We start from the raw sequence: 24,021 nt of genomic DNA on the forward strand, positions 1-24,021 counted from the left end.
AAGGTGAGGAGCATGATGATGATGATAGAAGTTAGCATCTGCTTTGTTTTCTTGGAATGCAAGCGCATGTATGTAGTAGCGGCTAAGCCTTAGGTGGTCAGCGTTTTGGCGCATATCCTACCTTCTCCGAGGATTGCTGGATGTTTTTCTGCTACTATCCCAGTTCTATGACTCCCGTTAAAACAAAGCTTCAGGTGATAAATGATGGAAAGGGTGGTGGCAAAGGAGAAAGAGCAGGAGGAACAGGGACCATTCACATCAATATCAGGCTTGTCAACCACACGTCTTGTAAGATATGATTCTGTAACAAAAGGAGCGGTTCGGCTACACAGTTATAGGGCATGGGCAAAGAGGAGAACGGCTCAGTATATATTGCAAGAAAATATTTATTTATTAATATAAAAAGATAGATAAAGACTTAGGCTATGTGCCCACGTTGCGGACCTGAAGCATATTTTTTACGCTTCTCCCTGGTGGGAAAATCGCATGCGGATATTACATGCGGTTTTCCCGGCAGGTAGAAGCGTTTGTGAGGCGTCTTTGCATGCATTTCCGCATGCGGGTTATCAAGCACTTCTCCAAGCATTACTTGGAAAAGTGCTTGACAACTTGTTCAGAATGGTAAAAATTAAAAAAATAAACTTTATACTCACCTTCCGATGCATTCTCTGCCCCGTCCGGAGTCTTGAGCGGCTCACGCTGTTGTGTGCAGGACCTGCGGTGACGTCATTGAGTCATGTGGTGGGTCACATGACTCAATGACGTGGCAGGTCCTTCAGACAACAGCGCGACGGAGGGAAAACATCAGAAGATAAGTATAAACTTTATTTTATTCTTTTTTTTCCTTTTTCTTTGGTACCCAGGTCTGGATGAGAGTCTCCTCTCCTCCAGACCTGGGTACCATCCGCACATTGATTCCGCTGCGCTTCCGCAAAATTAATGAACATGCTGCGGATTTTTGACCGCAGCATATACGCTGCGGAAAAATCCGCAGCATGGGCATTGACATTGCGGAATGCCATTGGGGACCATGGGGTGCGGATATACATGCGTTTTTCAAGCGTTTACGCTGCGGAAATTCCCCAGCATATACGCTTGAAAAACGCTACGTGGGCACACAGCCTTAGACAATGAGGTAACCAGATGGTAAAGTGCTTCCAGGTCTGATACACTTGTAATAGTATGATCATAATAAACCCATGAATTAGCATAAATGCACATTTGCCCATAATAATAATAAAAATTGTAAATATTAGATTTAAATAGGTGAACTGGAGTCAGGAACACAGGATCAACCTATACTGTATAATCCCACTAACTGTTAAATAGACAGGGGTGGGGGAAGAACCAGTGTTATATCATGGGAAACTCTGTGCCCAAAACTAAATGCTGAAAAAGTATTAATCCAATGGGATAATTACCTGGCAAGGAAGCACAGCCTAAGTGGGGGGGTGAAAAAGGTGAAGGCCCAATGCGTGCTTCGCGCCATCCCAGGCTGCTTTCTCAAGGGCAGTTATAGGGCATACAGTGAGTGCAATGCCTAGCAAAAATTTCTAGGCACTCCAATGCCCCTTGGAAGTGACATGGAGGTCAGAGGGCCTAAACTAAACCGTTTTTTCCATTTATAGCAACTGGGTCTCCTGTACACTGTTGGCCTAAGCAGTGAATGGAAGGCTTTCCAAAAATTATGAGGAACTGCAATGCCCCTTGAAACAGACATGGATTACAGCGTACCAAAAACCTTCTAACCATTATTGGGGAGTGGGTCTCCCTTAGTTTTCGCCTTTGCATTGAAAAGCAAAAGCTGACTAAAATTAGGAGGAAATGCAATGCCCGTTGGAAGAGTCATGGAGGTTAGAGGTAATTAAAAACAACATTTCAATGCCCCTTGGAAGAGCTGTGGAGTTCAGAGTGGTTTAAAAAGACTCTTTTAATGCCGCTTTGAAGAGACGTGGAGGTCACAGTAGCTTAACAAGACGGTTTTAATGCCCCTTGGAAAAGTGGTGGAGGTCACAGTAGCTTAACAAGACGGTTTGAATGCCCCTTGGAAAAGTGGTGGAGGTCACAGTAGCTAAACAAGATGGTTTTAATGCAACTTACAAGATCCATACAGTACAGCATCTTAAAAACATTATTCCCATTATTGGGGAGTGGGTCTCCCATAGTCTTAGCTTATGCCTTCCAAGCAAAAACTGCCAAAAATTAGGATGGAGGAACTTGCAATGCCCCTTACAAGAGCCATGCAGTACAGCATATTACAAACATTATTGCCATTATTGGGGAGTGGGTCTCCCACAGTCTTTGCTTATGCCTTCCAAGCAAAATCTGCCAAAAATTAGGACGGAGGAACTTGCAATGCCCATAACAGGAGCCATGCAGTGAAAATATTACAAATATTATTCCCATTATTGGGGAGTGGGTCTCCCATAGTCTTTGCTTATGCCTTCCAAGCAACAGCTGCCAAAAATTAGGACGGAGGAACTTGCAATGCCCCTTACAAGAGCCATGCAGTACAGCATATTACAAACATTATTTCCATTATTGGGGAGTGGGTCTCCCATAGTCTTTGCTTATGCCTTTCAAGCAAAATCTGACAAAAATTAGGACGGAGGAACTTGCAATGCCCCTTACAAGAGCCATGCAGTACTGCATATTACAAACATTATTCCCATTATTGGGGAGTGGATCTCCCATAGTCTTTGCTTATGCCTTCCAAGCAATAGCTGCCAAAAATTAGGACGGAGGAACTTGCAATGCCCCTTACAAGAGCCATGCAGTACAGCATATTGCAAACATTATTCTCATTATTGGAGAGTGGGTCTCCCATAGTATTTGCTTATGCCTTCCAAGCAAAATCTGCCAAAAATTAGGACGGAGGAACATGCAATGCCCCTTACAAGAGCCATGCAGTACAGCATATTACAAACATTATTCCCATTATTGGGGAGTGGGTCTCCCATAGTCTCCATAGTCTTTGCTTATGCCTTCCAGGCAAAATTTGCCAAAAATTAGGACGGAGGAACTTGCAATGCCCCTTACAAGAGCCATGCAGTACAGCATATTACAAACATTATTCCCATTATTGGGGAGTGGGTCTCGCATAGTCTTTGCTTATGCCTTCCAAGCAAAATCTGCCAAAAATTAGGACGGAGCAATTTGCAATGCCCCTTACAAGAGCCATGCATTACAGGATATTACAAACATTATTCCCATTATTGGGGAGTGGGTCTCTCATAGTCTTTGCTTATGCCTTCCAAGCAAAAGCTGCCAAAAATTAGGACGGAGGAACTTGCAATGCCCCTTACAAGAGCCATGCAGTACAGGATATTACAAACATTATTCCCATTATTAGGGAGTGGGTCTCCCATAGTCTTTGCTTATGCCTTCCAAGCAAAAGCTGCCAAAAATTAGGATGGAGGAACTTGCTATGCCCCTTACAAGAGCCATGCAGTACAGCATATTACAAACATTATTCCCATTATTGGGGAATGGGTCTCCCATAGTCTGTGCTTATGCCTTCCAAGCAAAATCTGCCAAAAATTAGGACGGAGGAACTTGCAATGACCCTTACAAGAGCCATGCAGTACAGCATATTACAAACATTATTCCCATTATTGGGGAGTGGGTCTCCCACAGTCTTTGTTTATGCCTTCCAGGCAAAATCTGCCAAAAATTAGGATGGAGGAACTTTCAATGCCCCTTACAAGAGCCATGCAGTACAGCATAATATAATCATTATTCCCATTATTGGGGAGTGGGTCTCGCATAGTATTTGCTTATGCCTTCCAAGCAAAAGCTGCCAAAAATTAGGAGGAAATGCAATGCCCATTCGAAGAGTCGTGGAGGTTAGAGTTAATTAAAAACAACATTTCAATGCCCCTTGGAAGAGCTGTGGAGTTCAGAGTGGTTTAACAAGATGCTTTTAATGCCCCTCGGAAGAGAGGTGGAGGTTGCAGTAGCTTAACAAAACGGTTTTAATGCCCCTTGAAAAAGTCGTGGAGGTCGCAGTAGCTTAACAAGACGGTTTTAATGCCCCTCGGAAGAGACATGGAGGTCGCAGTAGCTTAACAAGACGGTTTTAATGCCCCTTGGAAAACTGGTGGAGGTCACAGTAGCTTAACAAGATGGTTTTAATGCCCCTTACAAGAGCCATACAGTACAGCATCTTAAAAACATTATTCCCATTATTGGGGATTGTGTCTCCCATAGTCTTTCCTCATGCCTTCCAAGCAGAAGCTGCCAAAAATTAGGACGGAGGAACTTGCAATGCCCCTTACAAGAGCCATGCAGTACAGCATATTACAAACATTATTCCCATTATTGGGGAGTGGGTCTCCCATAGTATTTGCTTATGCCTTCCAAGCAAAAGCTGCCAAAAATTAGGATGGAGGAACTTTCAACAATGGCAACACAGACCACGGTCACCCTGGTGGTATAGTGGTGGTGGAGGCTGAGGATAAGGAGAAGAACATATAACAGCCGAAATGAAGAAGAGTATACCCATGTGTGGGTGTGAAGTGGTGCATGTGAATACACCTCCCGAAAAAACACAGTGGATTTGACTTTATGTTACTCTGCTGTCATTTGGTGGTGATGAGAAGTCTGGCCCAATCCAACCCTTGTTCATTTTGATAAGGGTCAGCTTGTCAGCATTGTCAGTTGACAGGCGAGTGCGCTTATCAGTTATAATTCCCCCAGCGGCACTAAAAACACGCTGCGATAACACGCTAGCGGCAGAGCAGGCCAGGACCTCCAAGGCGTACAGAGCGAGTTCATTCCAAGTGTCCAGCTTGGATACCCAATAATTAAAAGGCACAGAGGAATCACGGACGATGCTGGTACGGTCGTCAAGGTACTCCCTCACTATCTTTTGAAACTTTCCACTCCTTGTGAGAGTACCCCGCAGCTCAGGGCCTGTAAGCTGGGCGGGTCTCAGAAAACTGTCCCAGAACGTTGACAGTGTTACCCTGCCTCTGCTGGATTGGAGTTGCCTCTCTCTCGCTTGTACGCCTTGGTTGGTCAACGAACTGTGACCTCTGCCGCTAGCGTGTTCAGATGAGAATTTTTTTAACAGTTCTGCAGCAAGGGCCTTCTGGTACTGCCCCATTTTTGTAGACCTCTCCACCTCAGGAATAAGAGAGTGAAAGTTCTCCTTGTAGCGGGGGTCTAAAAGTGTCACCAACCAGTAATGACTGTCACCCAACATTTTTACAACGCGAGGGTCAATGTTAAAGCAGCGTAACATAAAGTCAGCCATGCGTGCCAGACTGGTAACGGGCAAGACTTCCGTGTCCTCAGCAAGATGACGACTGACCATGCTCTCCTCCTCCTCCTCCCCCCTGTCCTCAGGCCACCCACGCTGAACCAACGGTATGACAGTTGTACAGGTACTACCGTCTACAGCGCATGATACAAGCTCCTGTTCCTCCTCCTCCTCCTCTCCCTCATTGTCCCCCAATGCACGTTGGGATGAGATGAGGCTGGGCTGTGTGTAATCGACCGCTACGGCTTCTTGATCCATCTCATCATACTCTGGCTGCAATGCCTCCTCTTTAATTCTCTGCAGAGAGCGTTGCAAAAGACAGATAAGTGGAATGCTGACACTAATGATGGCGTCATCACCATTCACCATCTGGGTGGACTCCTCAAAGTTTGTCAAGATGGTACAGATGTCAGACATCCAGGTCCACTCCTGAGGTCTTATGTGTGCAGTCTGACCTGAATATCGACGGCCTTGTAGCAGCTGGTACTCCACAACTGCTCTCTTCTGCTCACAAATCCTTTGCAACATGTGGAGGATAGAGTTCAAACATGTGGGGACATCACACGCCAGTGTAGCACCCCGAGGGCTCGGCTGCTACAGGGGTATTACACCTCAAACCAGAGGTGAGATATTCCACTCCCGGGTAAGGATGGAGTGTGGACTAGAGCTCGTTTAGCTGCATGCACCACACACACCCCATTTCCGAGGGACAGCTCAACGGTGCTCCCACAGAAGTGCAGGCACGACAGTATCTGTCCCTGGCTGGAGTGGGGAGGGGGAGGAAAACCCAGTGGTGTAGGAGCTGATAGGGGTGGGTCTCTGGGCATAGGTAGGAGCCCATTGGTTGCTAGTCACCTGGGCTCACACATAGAGGGAGGTATATAAGGTGGGCACCATCTTAGAACAGTGTTCAGTTCAGTCCGGGGAGTGAGTTGAGAGAAGGAGTTCAGCCAGAGAGGGCTGACAGGGAGCTGTAGCTCAGTCTGGGCCCAGCTCCACAAGGCAGGCCTGGAGAGGAGGCCAGAGCCAGAGGAGAGGAACAGAAACAGCAAGGAACTGGAACAGAAAGGAAACAAGGAACAGCACATTAAGAGAGGCCCAGAGACACGAGAGAAGAAGGAACCCCATAGGCCCTGGAGATTGCGGGTGACGGGTTGGCAGAGCAGGGTACCAGAACCCAAATTGGTGGAGGCAACAAATTCCTCAGCCAAAGACCGGAGGTTGTGACCACATCTTGGTGCGACCCCTCACTACATCCACCAGGAAAGCATACCACATAGGGTCAGGGAAACCGGAGATAGGTTTCGCCAAGAGAAGGCCCGAGGAAGCTGGACAAAGGTGGGTCACTGGTGGGGACGGCCAGGGAAGGGAAGAGAAGGGAGCCCTGTGCCACGCTCTGGAATTGCTTGGGAGTTCGTCGAGCCCCTTGCCTGGTGGACGCAGCACGGCTTGGGCAGTCACCACCGGTACCGAGGTGACTAGGACCAGTAAAGAACTGTGACTAAAGCATTGGAAACTGCAACCACACGTCTCTGTGTTTCATCGCCGCACCAGCAACATTAGTACTGGGATGCTCACACCATCACTCCCATCATCCACACTAGCTGCCCTGAGGCAATACTTCTCCCGTGGGGAGTTATCCCATTCTTGGCTGTGCATACAACATCAGCCTCAGCGGTCTGCAGCGCAGCGGCGGTCCCCACTGACCGTAATCCACGGGTGGCGTAGTCGGACATTTGTTATTACACTAAGACTGCCACTGGTTTTACCACCCTGAGAAACGGACCGGGTCGCCGCCACACGGAGACTACAACCCCCAGCATCCCACAAGAGGCCCGGTTCCGGGTGCCACACGCGGCCCAAGGGGGCGAGTCAACTTTGGCGTAGTCGGCAGGATTCAAACCAACCCGCTACCACCGGGTACTGCGCGCCTTCAGAGACTGAGATACTTACAGTGGTGAAGTTTTCCCGCCATCCGGAGTCGTTTCCCGCCATCAGATGCCATCTTGGGTCGTTTCCCGCCACCTTCATCTGTTTTTCCCGCCCCGGCAGAGCGGACGCCATTATGTGCGCACCAAAAGACAGCAGGAAGCCGCCTCCCATTGTGTGCCAGGTCCCAGAGTGGCGCCAAAGAAGGGGCCCGCCCCCAGCAACTATGAGTGCGGCAGTGGAGATGTCCATCAATGTGGGGGGGCTGCCCCTGAAGGTGATTGTCAGCAGATGCCCCCAAGACCAACCCCCATGGGGGCGGATAGGAAAGAAAACTGTGGGGCCGGGTGCGGCCTGGATCAGTCTGGACATACCGCACCCGGAGATGGAGAGAGCAGCGAACCCCACCAGCACCCTGGCCCGCAGCCTCCTGCAAGCTGAGCCACCCTGCAGCATAGCGGAGTTGCTGGCGCAGCTGCCCAGAGACCCGGAGTGCGCACGAGCTGCGCTGGAAGACCTAAATCAGAGGATGGTCAGGGCGCAGCGAGATGTGTTTGCCGGGTGGAAGGAGGAGTTGGCCCGGCAGCACGTAACCGGCCAGCAGGAGACACCGCAAGGACCGAGCAGTGCGCCTGCCTCTGAGGGCGGTGAGGATGGACCTGCGGCTGCAGACGATGCCGCGGAGGAGGCAACGGAGACCGCGGCAGGTAACGGGGACGCCACCACTCCACGCCCTGAGACCACCAGCCTGCCCCCACCCTCCGTTGCGGGACCCGAAGCCCCGGGGACCGTACCTGATACCACGCCTCCACTGCCGCCAGCTAGGCCTCAGGCTGCAAGCGGCGCTGTCACGCTCTGCCCCACGCTGTGCCCTCTGAACCCGGGCGCCGTAAAGCAGGAGACGTCACAGGCCGGGAAGCAAGGCCTAGTACACCCGGGCGCCTCTGCCCAACCAGCGTCCCCTACCATGACTGTGCCATCTCCAGGCGCGATCAGCAGATGACCACCGGCCTGGTCGCAAGGCCGAGTGCCCCCGGGCGCTGCTCCCCGAAGGGGGTCCCGTGCCATACCACCCCTGGGCGTGGATCTTTTCGCCCAGCATACGGGCCCAGATGGAATGCCCCTGGTGTGGCCAGCTGAACTGACCAACGGTCAGCCCTGGAGAACCCAGCCCCCGCGCGAGCCTCTGATACCGGCTCCGGAGCCCGTAGAGAACACCCCGCTCCCGCTAGAAGACGCCCAATTTGAGTGGGACCCCACTGGCGAACATCTAATGGGGTTCCCCCAAGAAACCCGGGCGGACGCAGCCCGTCGCCTGGATTGCTGCCGTCAACAGCTGGCCACCTTTGAAAGGGAGCTGCGGCAGAGGCGCATCAGGGAGGAGCGACTCCAAGCCCGGAGCGCGGAACAGAAGAGGAGGGCCCGTCAGGACTCCCAAGCCATCCGCGGTCCCCGAGCCACCGGGACCGTAGTAAAATTCCAGCTGGAGCATGGCTGGGGTTTCGTCAGAGACCCGGAGGCTGACACCGACTTCTTCGTCACTAGAAGGGACGTTGAAAGCCACCTGCCAGAGGGACATCACAGCCGTGACCTGTACCCCGGTGACGTGGTCACCTACACCCGGCACAAGGACGCAAAGGGACTGTACGCCCTCCATGTCCACCGTCTAATGGAGGAGTAGCTGCGGTACCACCCTGACATGGACTACCCTGAGGGCCCGGACGGGTCTGAAGATTATGAGGAAGATGCGCAAGGAGGACATCGCCACTGAAAGGTGACAGTGCACAACTGTAAATAGTTACCCGTCGGGGTACAAGAACTGTTGCTGAGTGGAGTGTGGTCCCCATTGGGACTAGTGTGGAACTGTTAAAGGGACTGTTACCTGCCAAAGTTACCCCCCAGGCTGAGGACTGTGAGCAGCCATTCCCCTATCCCCTACCAGGCTGAGGACTGTGAGCAGCCATTCCCCTATCCCCACTGGCCGAGGACTGAGAGCGGCTATCCCTGTAAATAGTTGCGCTTCCTAAAGCGCCCCCTACTGGTTTTATACAAAAACTGCAACGTCTACCTCAAGATTAAGTGGACTGTTGCACCTTTACCTGGTCGCAAGTTGCACAGCGGCCAGAACTCAAGAATATGTTTTGAAAATGTTTTACTTGAAAATGCCTTAATGTGAAAAGTCTACGTGCTGCTAAAATAGAAATGCCAAAGTTTTATATGTTGTTTTTGCAAAAAGAGTTCCGGTGGCATTAGCAAAATGTTTTATAATGTTTATACCAGTAACGTTAAAAAGAAAAGAGTACCTCCCATAAAGGGATGAGTTTTTCTTTGGTTAATGTCTTATATGCGAGTGCACTTTAAAAATTTGTATGTTTTAAATTGTTTTTTTTCTTTTCCAGCCCGAGGACGTGCTGTGATTTACCAGGGGGGAATGTAGCACCCCGAGGGCTCGGCTGCTACAGGGGTATTGCACCTCAAACCAGAGGTGTGATATTCCACTCCCGGGTAAGGATGGAGTGTGGACTAGGGCTCGTTTAGCTGCATGCACCACACACACCCCATTTCCGAGGGACAGCTCAACGGTGCTCCCACAGAAGTGCAGGCACGACAGCATCTGTCCCTGGCTGGAGTGGGGAGGGGGAGGAAAACCCAGTGGTGTAGGAGCAGATAGGGGTGGGTCTCTGGGCATAGGTAGGAGCCCATTGGTTGCTAGTCACCTGGGCTCACACATAGAGGGAGGTATATAAGGTGGGCACCATCTTAGAACAGTGTTCAGTTCAGTCCGGGAAGTGAGTTGAGAGAAGGAGTTCAGCCAGAGAGGGCTGACAGGGAGCTGTTGCTCAGTCTGGGCCCAGCTCCACGAGGCAGGCCTGGAGAGGAGGCCAGAGCCAGAGGAGAGCAACAGAAACAGCAAGGAACTGGAACAGAAAGGAAACAAGGAACAGCACCTTAAGAGAGGCCCAGAGACACGAGAGAAGAAGGAACCCCATAGGCCCAGGAGATTGCGGGTGACGGGTTGGCAGAGCAGGGTACCGGAACCCAAGTTGGTGGAGACAACAAATTCCTCAGCCAAAGACCGGAGGTTGTGACCACATCTTGGTGCGACCCCTCACTACATCCACCAGGAAAGCATACCACATAGGGTCAGGGAAACCGGAGATAGGTTTCGCCAAGAGAAGGCCCAAGGAAGCTGCACAAAGGTGGGTCACTGGTGGGGACGGCCAGAGAAGGGAAGAGAAGGGAGCCTTCTGCCACGCTCTGGAATTGCCTGGGAGTTCGTCGAGCCCCTTGCCTGGTGGACGCAGCACGGCTTGGGCAGTCACCGCCGGTACCGAGGTGACTAGGACCAGCAAAGAACTGTGAGTAAAGCATTGGAAACTGCAACCACATGTCTCTGTGTTTCATCGCCGCACCAGCACCATTAGTACTGGGACGCTCACACCATCACTCCCATCATCCACACTAGCTGCCCTGAAGCAATACTTCTCCCGTGGGGAATTATCCCATTCTTGGCTGCGCATACAACATCAGCCTCAGCGGTCTGCAGCGCAGCGGCGGTCCCCACTAACCGCAATCCACGGGTGGCGTAGTCGGACATTTGTTATTACACTAAGACTGCCACTGGTTTGACCACCCTGAGCCACGGACCGGGTCGCCGCCACACAGAGACTACAACCCCCAGCATCCCACAAGAGGCCCGGTTCCGGGTGCCCCACGCGGCCCAGGGGGCGGGTCACCAGTCGGTGTGACGGAAGCTGCAAACGCTGCTGCAACACAGCAAGGGCGGCGGAAGCTGTAGCCGACTTGCGACAATGAGCTGACAGGCGGCGTACTTTAATGAGCAGATCTGGCAACTTGGGGTACGATTTAAGAAACCGCTGAACCACGAGGTTAAGCACATGAGCCATGCATGGTACATGTGTGATCTCGCCTCGCCTCAGAGCCACCACCAGGTTATGGCCATTGTCACACACCACCATGCCTGGATGTAGGTTCAGCGGTCTCAGCCACAGATCTGCCTGCTCTTTCACAGCTGTCCACAACTCACAAGCAGTGTGAGGTTTCTCACCTAAGCTTAGGAGTTTCAGCACAGCCTGTTGCCGCTTGGCGGAGGCAGTACTGCAGTGCTTCCAGCTTATAACTGATGTGGTGATATCTGAGATGGAGGCTGAACATGAGGAGGAGGAGGATGATGCACAGGAGCTGTACACTGTGGGGGCAACTCTGACTGACATAGGGCCCGCAATCCTCGGTGTGGGGAGGATGGGTTCCGTCCCAAGGTCCGATTGGGTCCTGGCTTCCACTATGTTTACCCAATGTGCCGTTAGGGAGATGTACCGTCCCTGGCCACAAGCACTTGTCCACGTGTCCGTTGTCAGGTGGACTCTCCCAGTAACTGCGTTGTTGAGGGCACGGCAGATGTTTTGGGACACGTGCTTGTGTAGTGCGGGGATGGCACACCAGGCAAAAGAGTGTCGGCTGGGGACCGAGTACCGAGGGACGGCCACCGCCATAAGGTTGCGGAAGGATTCCGTCTCCACCAGCCTAAAAGGCAGCATTTCCAACGCAAGCAGTCGTGAAATGTGTGAATTTAGGACTGTGGCCTGTGGGGCGTTAGCTGCGAATTTCCGCTTTCATTCAAAGGTCTGGGATATGGACAATTGAACGCTGCGGTGGGACGTGGACGTTGATGCTGTTTCTTGAGAAACTGCCATAGCAAGTGAAGACTGAGAGGAGGGGGCATCTTTGCATGCAGTATGGACAGGGGATTGCCTTGCACACACAACAGGGGGCTCTATTGCAAGCACAGCAGTGGAAGAGGCAGTGGTGACACCCACTGCCACTGGTCGTGGACCCTGGGTTTCGGCCCACAAAGTCGGGTGCTTTGCTGCCATGTGCCTGATCATGCTGGTGGTGGTCAGGCTGGTAGTTTTGTCACCCCTGCTGATGCTGGCATGACAGGTGGTACAAATGTCCTTTTTGGGGTTATCAGCAGAGCCTTTAAAAAAATTCCAAATACAAAGAAACAGTCGGCACTCCGTAGTCCTCGTTAGTAATAGTGGTGCACGTGGAGAGATTACAAGTATAATGAAGAAATCCCGACACTCATGTGTATTCGATCAGTTCATTTATTCCACATGTAGGAAAACTACAACAAGACGTTTCAGCCCCTCTCAGGCTTTTTTCAATTGTGGATAACAAAAAAGACTTTCACATATATATAGAGGAATTCAAAGGAAATTACATCATAATTTTTTTTTTACAAAGGAATATACAAAAACCACAACAGAATATAACACAAAATACAACATGTACAAAATAATAATAAAGTATCATGAAAAACAAATAATATCTCCATACTGATACAAAAACAAAAATAAAAATGAAAATAAAATATCCCATTTTAAATAGTCCAATCCACCTAATCAAAATGTATGGGTGAACAATCCACAAATTGCTATAAATGGTATAATTTTATAGAATACTTTTATACATCGCTAATTATATATATTTTTATATTTTTTATTATTGTTTCTATTAATTTTATAATTTTTATTGTTAATTTTATAATGCTTACTCTATATAATTAGTAGCCCCAACATATTGACTCCAATCATTAAAATACTACCAATATTTAAATCATGTCATATATAATGTAATATCCCAACTGCAACATCGCAAAATGCAATTATTACATGGAAAGTTCCTTAATATAAACATCATATCTAAAAAAATTTTGATGAAGATTTTTTTATTATTTGTTATTATTGTTATTATTCATCTAATAATGCTCTCTGAATTGAGAAGAGACTAATCTCTATGTGTATATACTAAATAACAAGATCTTTCTATATAGAATCAGATCACAATTGTGGCATCACATATCATGCTAATAATCATCCAACTACTAGTCCTATTGTGAGGATAAATAAATTCCAGATGATGGAAAATCTCAAAAACATATAATTTCATGTCTCAAATAATATATTATATTGCTACAGAATATAGCCATATCCACAGATCACCTCTTCATAATATCAATAATCAAGTAATATCATGCATAATCAAATCATGATAGTTCCATGAAGAATTTTTTGCAGATATATACCCCTGATTGTAGAGGTTTTTTATATTCTATTTATTTGTTTATTAACCCTATGATGTTCTCTAGATTCAATATGTGAAGAGATTGATCTTATAAAATGGCACCAATAATGAATCCTATAATAGGAATAAATCGACTCAAAGTAATAAAAAATAAAAAATAAATAAAAAGTCTCAGAAGCACATAATTTCATACCCCAAATAATATGTAACACTACTGCAGAATATAGCCATATCCGCAGGTTGTTTTTTCATTGACCTCATCCAATATTGTAATATCCAGAAAAAATGTTCATTGATCTTGAATAGTGTAAAAAAATCTTTTAGAACATTTGACTTACATTATAATCCCTATTGAGACCATTGGGAAATAAACTATTAAGTGTAAAGATCCAATATGCCTCTCTCTTCAAAAGAAGTTTTTTGAGGCTTCCCCCTCTTCTAGGTGTGTGGATTTCCTCAATTACTTGGTATTTTAATTGTGCCACAGAGTGGTTATTTTCTTTGAAATGTTGTGGCAACGGGAGTGTGACATCGCTGCATTTAATTGTAGATTTATGCTTGTTAATGCGTACACCGACAGCCTGCGTAGTCTCACCTATATAAATAGAACCACAGGGGCACTTAATTAAATAGACAACATTGGTAGATTTACAATTGAAGAAACCTTTTATATTAAATCTCTTCCCAGTATGGGGATGGCAAAAATATTCTCCTCTAATAACATTATTACATTGCGCGCATCCCAAGCAGGGATGCGTGCCTCTGTTTTTTGTACTAAGGAATGTCTGTCTGGGTATCAATAAATCACTGCCTACATCAGCACGCACTAATTTATCCCTGATATTAGGAACCTTTTTGTTGCAGATTCTGGGAAGCGTTTGAAACTCATTCACATTTGGAAAAGCTTCCTTCAAAATATGCCAATGTTTTTTAATGATTTTTCAACTTTAACATTAATCGGGTGATGTTGTCTAACGAAAGATATCCGAGACATATTATCATCTCTTTTAACCCTGTTCAATTCCATATCTCTCTCTGCCTGATCCAAAACATGTTTGGGGTAACCACGGTGTTGAAAATTGTTCCTCATTTCTTTCATGCGCTGTTCACAAATTATAGGATCTGTAACAATCCTTTTTACTCTTAAAAGTTGTGATTTAGGAATCGCCTGTTTCATAGAATACGGGTGGGCACTTTTAAAATGTAAAAAACTGTTTCTATCTGTAGTTTTTTTATATAGATCAATATCCACACGTCCAGTGCCAGTCTTAATAATCATTGTATCTAGAAAATTCATGCGTAGACCATCGCATGATAAAGTAAATTTTAATTCTAGCCATATACCATTTAAATAATTCTGGAACTCCATGAGTGTTTCATGTGGCCCCTCCCATATGCAAAAAATATCATCTATAAATCTTAACCAAATTTTAGCATGGGTTTTAAATAATTCATGACAATAGACGAATTTTTCTTCAAAAAATGTCATATATAGGTTTGCATATGGGGGGGCCATATTAGCACCCATCGCTGATCCCCTTTTTTGTTTGTAAAAAAATCTTGAAATAAAAAGTAATTCTCATATAGAACAATTTCAAGTAGATCAGATATAAACTCTCGCCGTGCTTCAGGAACTTGAAATTCCTCGAATGTCCAATTAACTGCATTTAACCCCTTCTGGTGTTCAATAGAAGTATATAAACTAACCACATCAATAGTGGCAATAATGGCATTTTCAGAGATGTCATCAATATTTTTAATCTATTGGAGGCCAATAGTAGCTTCATCAGAATCTGTGTTGAGCCCTCTGTCGATTGTTTTATGAACGAATTTTGACCCCCTTTGCTAAAAAAAGTAAATCTTTTTTACTTGATACAGGAGACTTTTTGCAAAAGATTAAAAATATTGATGACATCTCTGAAAATACCAGGCGAGGGGCACAAATCTGGAATTGGACCAGTGAACAGCTCTTCAGAGTGTCCTAGTGTGGGATCAGTTGCTGTCTGACGACACTCTGCATGGTGGGAGGAAGGAGCATCAGGGTGAGGAGGAGTATGCGGTCGAGACTCACGGCTACTAAGAGTCGACCGTGTGGAAGACAGGCCGGAGGTGTGGTGCCCAGGTAACTGGAAGTATTATCTGCTATCCAATTAATAACCTGTTCACACTGATCAGTTCGCAATACTGGTGTTGTTCTGTGCTTCCCTAGTAATTCGGTCAAGAAGTGGGAGCGAGAAGATGTGGCTGTTGGTTGTGGCACATTTTCACCTTGGCCACGGCCCCGTCCTCTGCACGCACCATCACCAGAACGTCCAGTTCCACGTCCCTTGCCACGCGCCTTGCCCATTGTAAAGTGAGTTAAATAGCTTACACTCGCACTATCAATGGAAAAAGGGTAATAAAAAGTAGATTAGAACCGTGGAAGAGGAAAACCACAGTTCTATTTCTCTGGCCTACACCCGACTCTTTTAAATAATCTGAACAATCAGGGAGAAAATATTACTATTTTTCTTTATGGAAAAAATACCAAAAGCTGAATAATAGAGATTTCTTTCCGTGGAAAAGCAAAACCACAGTTATAATTTACTGGTGTATGCATACCAGACTTTTTTAAAAATAAATATTTGCAGCTGAACAGTGAGCGACACACTCAAACTGTTTTTTTTTACATACAAATGGCCCAAAAGTGGATAATACAGAGGTTTGAACCGTGGAACTGCAAAACCACACTTGTATTTCTCGGGTCTACACCAGACTATTTTCAACAGATATATTTGTGTCTGAACAATCAGGAGACACTATTATTTATTTTTTACGGCCAAAAATTGCGAAAAGCAGAATAATACAGAGATTTGACCCGTGGAACTGCAAAACCACACTTGTATTTCTCGGGCCTACATCAGACTATTTTCAACAGATATATTTGTGCCTGAACAATCAGGAGACACTATTATTTATTTTTTACGGCCAAAAATTGCGAAAAGCAGAATAATAGAGATTTGACCCGTGGAACTGCAAAACCACACTTGGATTTCTCGGGCCTACACCAGACTATTTTCAACAGATATATTTGTGTCCGAACAATCAGGAGACACTATTTATTTTTTACGGCAAAAATGCTAAAAGCAGGATAATAGAGATTTTTTACCGTGGAACAGCAAAACCATAGTTATAATTTACTGGTGTATACCAGACTTTTTTAAATATATATATACATTTGCGACTGAACAGTGAGCGACACACTCAAACTGTTTTTTTTAGATACAAATGGCCCAAAAGTGGATAATACAGAGGTTTGAACCGTGGAACTGCAAAACCACACTAGTATTTCTCGGGCCTACGTCAGACTATTTTCAACAGATATATTTGTGTCTGAACAATCAGGAGACACTACTGTTTTTCTTTACGGCAAAAAATGCAAAAAAACAAGATAATACAGAGATTTGACCCGTGGAACTGCAAAACCACACTTGTATTTCTCGGGTCTACACCAGACTATTTTCAACAGATATATTTGTGTCTGAACAATCAGGAGACACTATTATTTATTTTTTACGGCCAAAAATTGCGAAAAGCAGGATAATACAGAGATTTGACCCGTGGAACTGCAAAACCACACTTGTATTTTTCGGGCTTACACCAGACTATTTTCAACAGATATATTTGTGTCCGAACAATCAGGAGACACTATTTATTTTTTACGGCAAAAATGCCAAAAGCAGGATAATAGAGATTTTTTACCGTGGAACAGCAAAACCATAGTTATAATTTACTGGTGTATACCAGACTTTTTTAAATATATATATATATTTGCGACTGAACAGTGAGCGACACACTCAAACTGTTTTTTTAGATACAAATGGCCCAAAAGTGGATAATACAGAGGTTTGAACCGTGGAACTGCAAAACCACACTTGTATTTCTCGGGCCTACATCAGACTATTTTCAACAGATATATTTGTGTCTGAACAATCAGGAGACACTACTGTTTTTCTTTACGGCAAAAAATGCAAAAAAACAAGATAATACAGAGATTTGACCCGTGGAACTGCAAAACCACACTTGTATTTCTCTGGCCTACACCAGACTATTTTCAACAGATATACAGTTATATGAAAAAGTTTGGGCACCCCTATTAATCTTAAGCTTATTGTTTTATAAAAATTGGTGTTTTTGCAACAGCTATTTCAGTTTGATATATGTAATAACTGTTGGACACAGTAATGTTTCTGCCTTGAAATGAGGTTTATTGTACTAACAGAAAATGTGCAATCTGCATTCAAACAAAATTTGACAGGTGCATAAGTATGGGCACCTCACCAGAAAGGTGACATTAATATTTAGTAGATCCTCCTTTTGCAAAAATAACAGACTCTAGTCGCTTCCTGTAGCTTTCAATGAGTTCCTGGATCCTGGATGAAGGTATTTTTGACCATTCCTCTTTGCAAAACAATTCCAGTTCAGTTAAGTTTGATGGTCGCCGAGCATGGACAGCCCTCTTTAAATGATCCCACAGATGTTCAATGATATTCAGGTCTGGGGACTGGGATGGCCATTCCAGAACATTGTAATTGTTCCTCTGCATGAATGCCTGAGTAGATATGGAGCGGTGTTTTGGATCATTGTCTTGCTGAAAGATCCATCCCCTGCGTAACTTCAACTTTATCACTGATTCTTGAACATTATTGTCAAAAATCTGCTGATACTGAGAGGAATCCATGCGTCCCTCAACTTTAACAAGATTCCCGGTGCCGGCATTGGCCACACAGCCCCAAAGCATGATGGAACCTCCACCCAATTTTACTGTGGGTAGCAAGTGTTTTTCTTGGAATGCTGTGTTTTTTTACGGCCATGCATAACGCCTTTTTGTATGACCAAACAACTCAATCTTGGTTTCATCAGTCCACAGGACCTTCTTCCAAAAAGAAATTGGCTTATCCAAATGTGCTTTTGCATACCTCAGCCGATTCTGTTTGTGGCATGCTTGCAGAAACGGCTTCTTTCGCATCACTCTCCCATACAGCTTCTCCTTGTGCAAAGTGCGTTGTATAGTTGACTGATGCACATCTGCAGCAAGTTGATGCAGCAGCTCTCAGGAGGTGGTCTGAGGATTGTCCTTGACTGATCTCACCATTCTTCTTCTCTGCCTTTCTGATGTTTTTCTTGGCCTGCCACTTCTGGCCTTAACAAGAACTGTCCCTGAGTTCTTCCATTTCCTTACTATGTTCCTCACAGTGGAAACTGACAGGTTAAATCTCTGAGAAAGCTTTTTGTATCCTTCCCCTGAACAACTATGTTGAATAATCTTTGTTTTCAGATCATTTGACAGTTGTTTTGAGGAGCCCATGATGCCACTCTTCAGAGGAGATTCAAACAGGAGAACAACTTGCAAGTGGCCACTTTAAGTAGCTTTTCTCATGAGTGCATACACCTGGCTCTGAAGTTCAAAGCTCAATGAGGTTACAAAACCAAAAAAAGTGCTTTAGTAAGTCAGTAAAAAGTAGGTAGGAGTACTTAAAACAAGAAAATGATAAGGGTGCCCATACTTATGCACCTGTCAAATTTTGTTTCAATGCAGATTGCACATTTTCTGTTAGTACAATAAACCTCATTTCAAGGCAGAAACATTACTGTGTCCAACAGTTATTACATATATCAAACTGAAATAGCTGTTGCAAAAACACCAATTTTTATAATACATTAAGCTTAAGATTAATAGGGGTGCCCAAACTTTTTCATATAACTGTATTTGTGTCTGAAAAATCAGGGAGACACTATTATTTATTTTTTTACGGCAAAAAATGCCAAGAGCAGGATAATAGAGATTTTTTACTGTGGAACAGCAAAATAACACTTTTGTGTCTCTGGCCTACACCAGACTATTTTCAACAGATATATTTGTGTCTGAAAAATCAGGGAGACACTATTATTTTTTTTACGGCAAAAAATGCCTAAAACAGGATAATAGAGATTTTTTACAGTGGAACAGCAGAACCACAGTTATAATTTACTCGTGTATACCAGACTATTTTAAATAAATATATTTGCGGCTGAACAGTGAGCGACACACTCAAACTGTTTTTTTTAGATACAAATGGCCCAAAAGTGGATAATACAGAGGTTTGAACCGTGGAACTGCAAAACCACACTTGTATTTCTTGGGCCTACATCAGACTATTTTCAACAGATATATTTGTGTCTGAACAATCAGGAGACACTACTGTTTTTCTTTACGGCAAAAAATGCAAAAAAACAAGATAATACAGAGATTTGACCCGTGGAACTGCAAAACCACACTTGTATTTCTCGGGTCTACACCAGACTATTTTCAACAGATATATTTGTGTCTGAACAATCAGGAGACACTATTATTTATTTTTTACGGCCAAAAATTGCGAAAAGCAGGATAATACAGAGATTTGAACCGTGGAACTGCAAAACCACACTTGTATTTTTCGGGCTTACACCAGCCTATTTTCAACAGATATATTTGTGTCCGAACAATCAGGAGACACTATTTATTTTTTACGGCAAAAATGCCAAAAGCAGGATAATAGAGATTTTTTACCGTGGAACAGCAAAACCATAGTTATAATTTACTGGTGTATACCAGACTTTTTTAAATATATATATATATATTTGCGACTGAACAGTGAGCGACACACGCAAACTGATTTTTTAGATACAAATGGCCCAAAAGTGGATAATACAGAGGTTTGAACCATGGAACTGCAAAGCCACACTTGTATTTCTCGGGCCTACATCAGACTATTTTCAACAGATATATTTGTGTCTGAACAATCAGGAGACACTACTGTTTTTCTTTACGGCAAAAAATGCAAAAAAACAAGATAATACAGAGATTTGACCCGTGGAACTGCAAAACCATACTTGTATTTCTCGGGTCTACACCAGACTATTTTCAACAGATATATTTGTGTCTGAACAATCAGGAGACACTATTATTTATTTTTTACGGCCAAAAATTGCGAAAAGCAGGATAATACAGAGATTTGAACCGTGGAACTGCAAAACCACACTTGTATTTTTCGGGCTTACACCAGCCTATTTTCAACAGATATATTTGTGTCCGAACAATCAGGAGACACTATTTATTTTTTACGGCAAAAATGCCAAAAGCAGGATAATAGAGATTTTTTACCGTGGAACAGCAAAACCATAGTTATAATTTACTGGTGTATACCAGACTTTTTTAAATATATATATATATATTTGCGACTGAACAGTGAGCGACACACGCAAACTGATTTTTTAGATACAAATGGCCCAAAAGTGGATAATACAGAGGTTTGAACCATGGAACTGCAAAGCCACACTTGTATTTCTCGGGCCTACATCAGACTATTTTCAACAGATATATTTGTGTCTGAACAATCAGGAGACACTACTGTTTTTCTTTACGGCAAAAAATGCAAAAAAACAAGATAATACAGAGATTTGACCCGTGGAACTGCAAAACCATACTTGTATTTCTCGGGTCTACACCAGACTATTTTCAACAGATATATTTGTGTCTGAACAATCAGGAGACACTATTATTTATTTTTTACGGCCAAAAATTGCGAAAAGCAGGATAATACAGAGATTTGACCCGTGGAACTGCAAAACCACACTTGTATTTTTCGGGCTTACACCAGACTATTTTCAACAGACATATTTGTGTCCGAACAATCAGGAGACACTATTTATTCTTTTCCGGCAAAAAATGCTAAGAGCAGGATAATAGAATTTTTTACCGTGGAATAGCAAAAGCACACTTTTGTGGCTCTGGCCTACACCAGACTACTTTCAACAGATATATTTGTGTCTGAAAAATCAGGGAGACACTATTATTTATTTTTTTACGGCAAAAAATGCCAAGAGCAGGATAATAGAGATTTTTTACCGTGGAACAGCAAAATAACACTTTTGTGTCTCTGGCCTACACCAGACTATTTTCAACAGATATATTTGTGTCTGAAAAATCAGGGAGACACTATTATTTTTTTTACGGCAAAAAATGCCTAAAACAGGATAATAGAGATTTTTTACAGTGGAACAGCAGAACCACAGTTATAATTTACTCGTGTATACCAGACTATTTTAAATAAATATATTTGCGGCTGAACAGTGAGCGACACACTCAAACTGTTTTTTTTAGATACAAATGGCCCAAAAGTGGATAATACAGAGGTTTGAACCGTGGAACTGCAAAACCACACTTGTATTTCTTGGGCCTACATCAGACTATTTTCAACAGATATATTTGTGTCTGAACAATCAGGAGACACTACTGTTTTTCTTTACGGCAAAAAATGCAAAAAAACAAGATAATACAGAGATTTGACCCGTGGAACTGCAAAACCACACTTGTATTTCTCGGGTCTACACCAACTATTTTCAACAGATATATTTGTGTCTGAACAATCAGGAGACACTATTATTTATTTTTTACGGCCAAAAATTGCGAAAAGCAGGATAATACAGAGATTTGAACCGTGGAACTGCAAAACCACACTTGTATTTTTCGGGCTTACACCAGCCTATTTTCAACAGATATATTTGTGTCCGAACAATCAGGAGACACTATTTATTTTTTACGGCAAAAATGCCAAAAGCAGGATAATAGAGATTTTTTACCGTGGAACAGCAAAACCATAGTTATAATTTACTGGTGTATACCAGACTTTTTTAAATATATATATATATATTTGCGACTGAACAGTGAGCGACACACGCAAACTGATTTTTTAGATACAAATGGCCCAAAAGTGGATAATACAGAGGTTTGAACCATGGAACTGCAAAGCCACACTTGTATTTCTCGGGCCTACATCAGACTATTTTCAACAGATATATTTGTGTCTGAAGAATCAGGAGACACTACTGTTTTTCTTTACGGCAAAAAATGCAAAAAAACAAGATAATACAGAGATTTGACCCGTGGAACTGCAAAACCATACTTGTATTTCTCGGGTCTACACCAGACTATTTTCAACAGATATATTTGTGTCTGAACAATCAGGAGACACTATTATTTATTTTTTACGGCCAAAAATTGCGAAAAGCAGGATAATACAGAGATTTGACCCGTGGAACTGCAAAACCACACTTGTATTTTTCGGGCTTACACCAGACTATTTTCAACAGACATATTTGTGTCCGAACAATCAGGAGACACTATTTATTCTTTTCCGGCAAAAAATGCCAAGAGCAGGATAATAGAATTTTTTACCGTGGAATAGCAAAAGCACACTTTTGTGGCTCTGGCCTACACCAGACTACTTTCAACAGATATATTTGTGTCTGAAAAATCAGGGAGACACTATTATTTATTTTTTTACGGCAAAAAATGCCAAGAGCAGGATAATAGAGATTTTTTACCGTGGAACAGCAAAATAACACTTTTGTGTCTCTGGCCTACACCAGACTATTTTCAACAGATATATTTGTGTCTGAAAAATCAGGGAGACACTATTATTTTTTTTACGGCAAAAAATGCCTAAAACAGGATAATAGAGATTTTTTACTGTGGAACAGCAAAACCACAGTTATAATTTACTGGTGTATACCAGACTATTTTAAATAAATATATTTGCGGCTGAACAGTGAGCGACACACTCAAACTGTTTTTTTTTAGATACAAATGGCCCAAAAGTGGATAATACAGAGGTTTGAACCGTGGAACTGCAAAACCACACTTGTATTTCTCGGGCCTACATCAGACTATTTTCAACAGATATATTTGTGTCTGAACAATCAGGAGACACTACTATTTTTCTTTACGGCAAAAAATGCAAAAAAACAAGATACTACAGAGATTTGACCCGTGGAACTGCAAAACCACACTTGTATTTCTCGGGTCTACACCAGACTATTTTCAACAGATATATTTGTGTCTGAACAATCAGGAGACACTATTATTTATTTTTTACGGCCAAAAATTGCGAAAAGTAGGATAATACTGAGATTTGACCCATGGAACTGCAAAACCACACTTGTATTTTTCGGGCTTACACCAGCCTATTTTCAACAGATATATTTGTGTCCGAACAATCAGGAGACACTATTTATTCTTTACGGCAAAAAATGCCAAGAGCAGGATAATAGAATTTTTTTACCGTGGAATAGCAAAAGCACACTTTTGTCTCTCTGGCCTACACCAAACTATTTTCAACAGATATATTTGTGTCTGAAAAATCAGGGAGACACTAATATTTATTTTTTTACGGCAAAAAATGCCAAGAGCAGGATAATAGAGATTTTTTACCGTGGAACAGCAAAATAACACTTTTGTGTCTCTGGCCTACACCAGACTATTTTCAACAGATATATTTGTGTCTGAAAAATCAGGGAGACACTATTATTTTTTTTACGGCAAAAAATGCCTAAAACAGGATAATAGAGATTTTTTACAGTGGAACAGCAAAACCACAGTTATAATTTACTCGTGTATACCAGACTATTTTAAATAAATATATTTGCGGCTGAACAGTGAGCGACACACTCAAACTGTTTTTTTTTTAGATACAAATGGCCCATGGAACTGCAAAACCACACTTCTATTTCTCTGGCCTACACCAGACTATTTTCAACATATATATTTGTGTCTGAACAATCAGGGAGATACTATTATCTTTTTTTTTACGGCAAAAAATGCCAAGAGCAGGATAATAGAGATTTTTTACCGTGGAACAGCAAAAGCACACTTCTGTCTCTCT

General features: G+C 43.7%; 1 pseudogene; it reads right to left on the reverse strand.

Moving 5' to 3' along the window:
- Positions 1 to 14,210: 14,210 nt before the first annotated feature.
- The window catches only part of LOC141222239 (cingulin-like), a 53,394-nt pseudogene continuing 43,583 nt past the window's right edge, over positions 14,211 to 24,021 (reverse strand).

This window comes from Phyllobates terribilis, unplaced genomic scaffold (genome assembly GCF_046119375.1).
Source record: "Phyllobates terribilis strain yellow unplaced genomic scaffold, ASM4611937v1 Scaffold_348__1_contigs__length_1988982, whole genome shotgun sequence".
Lineage (NCBI taxonomy): Eukaryota > Metazoa > Chordata > Amphibia > Anura > Dendrobatidae > Phyllobates > Phyllobates terribilis.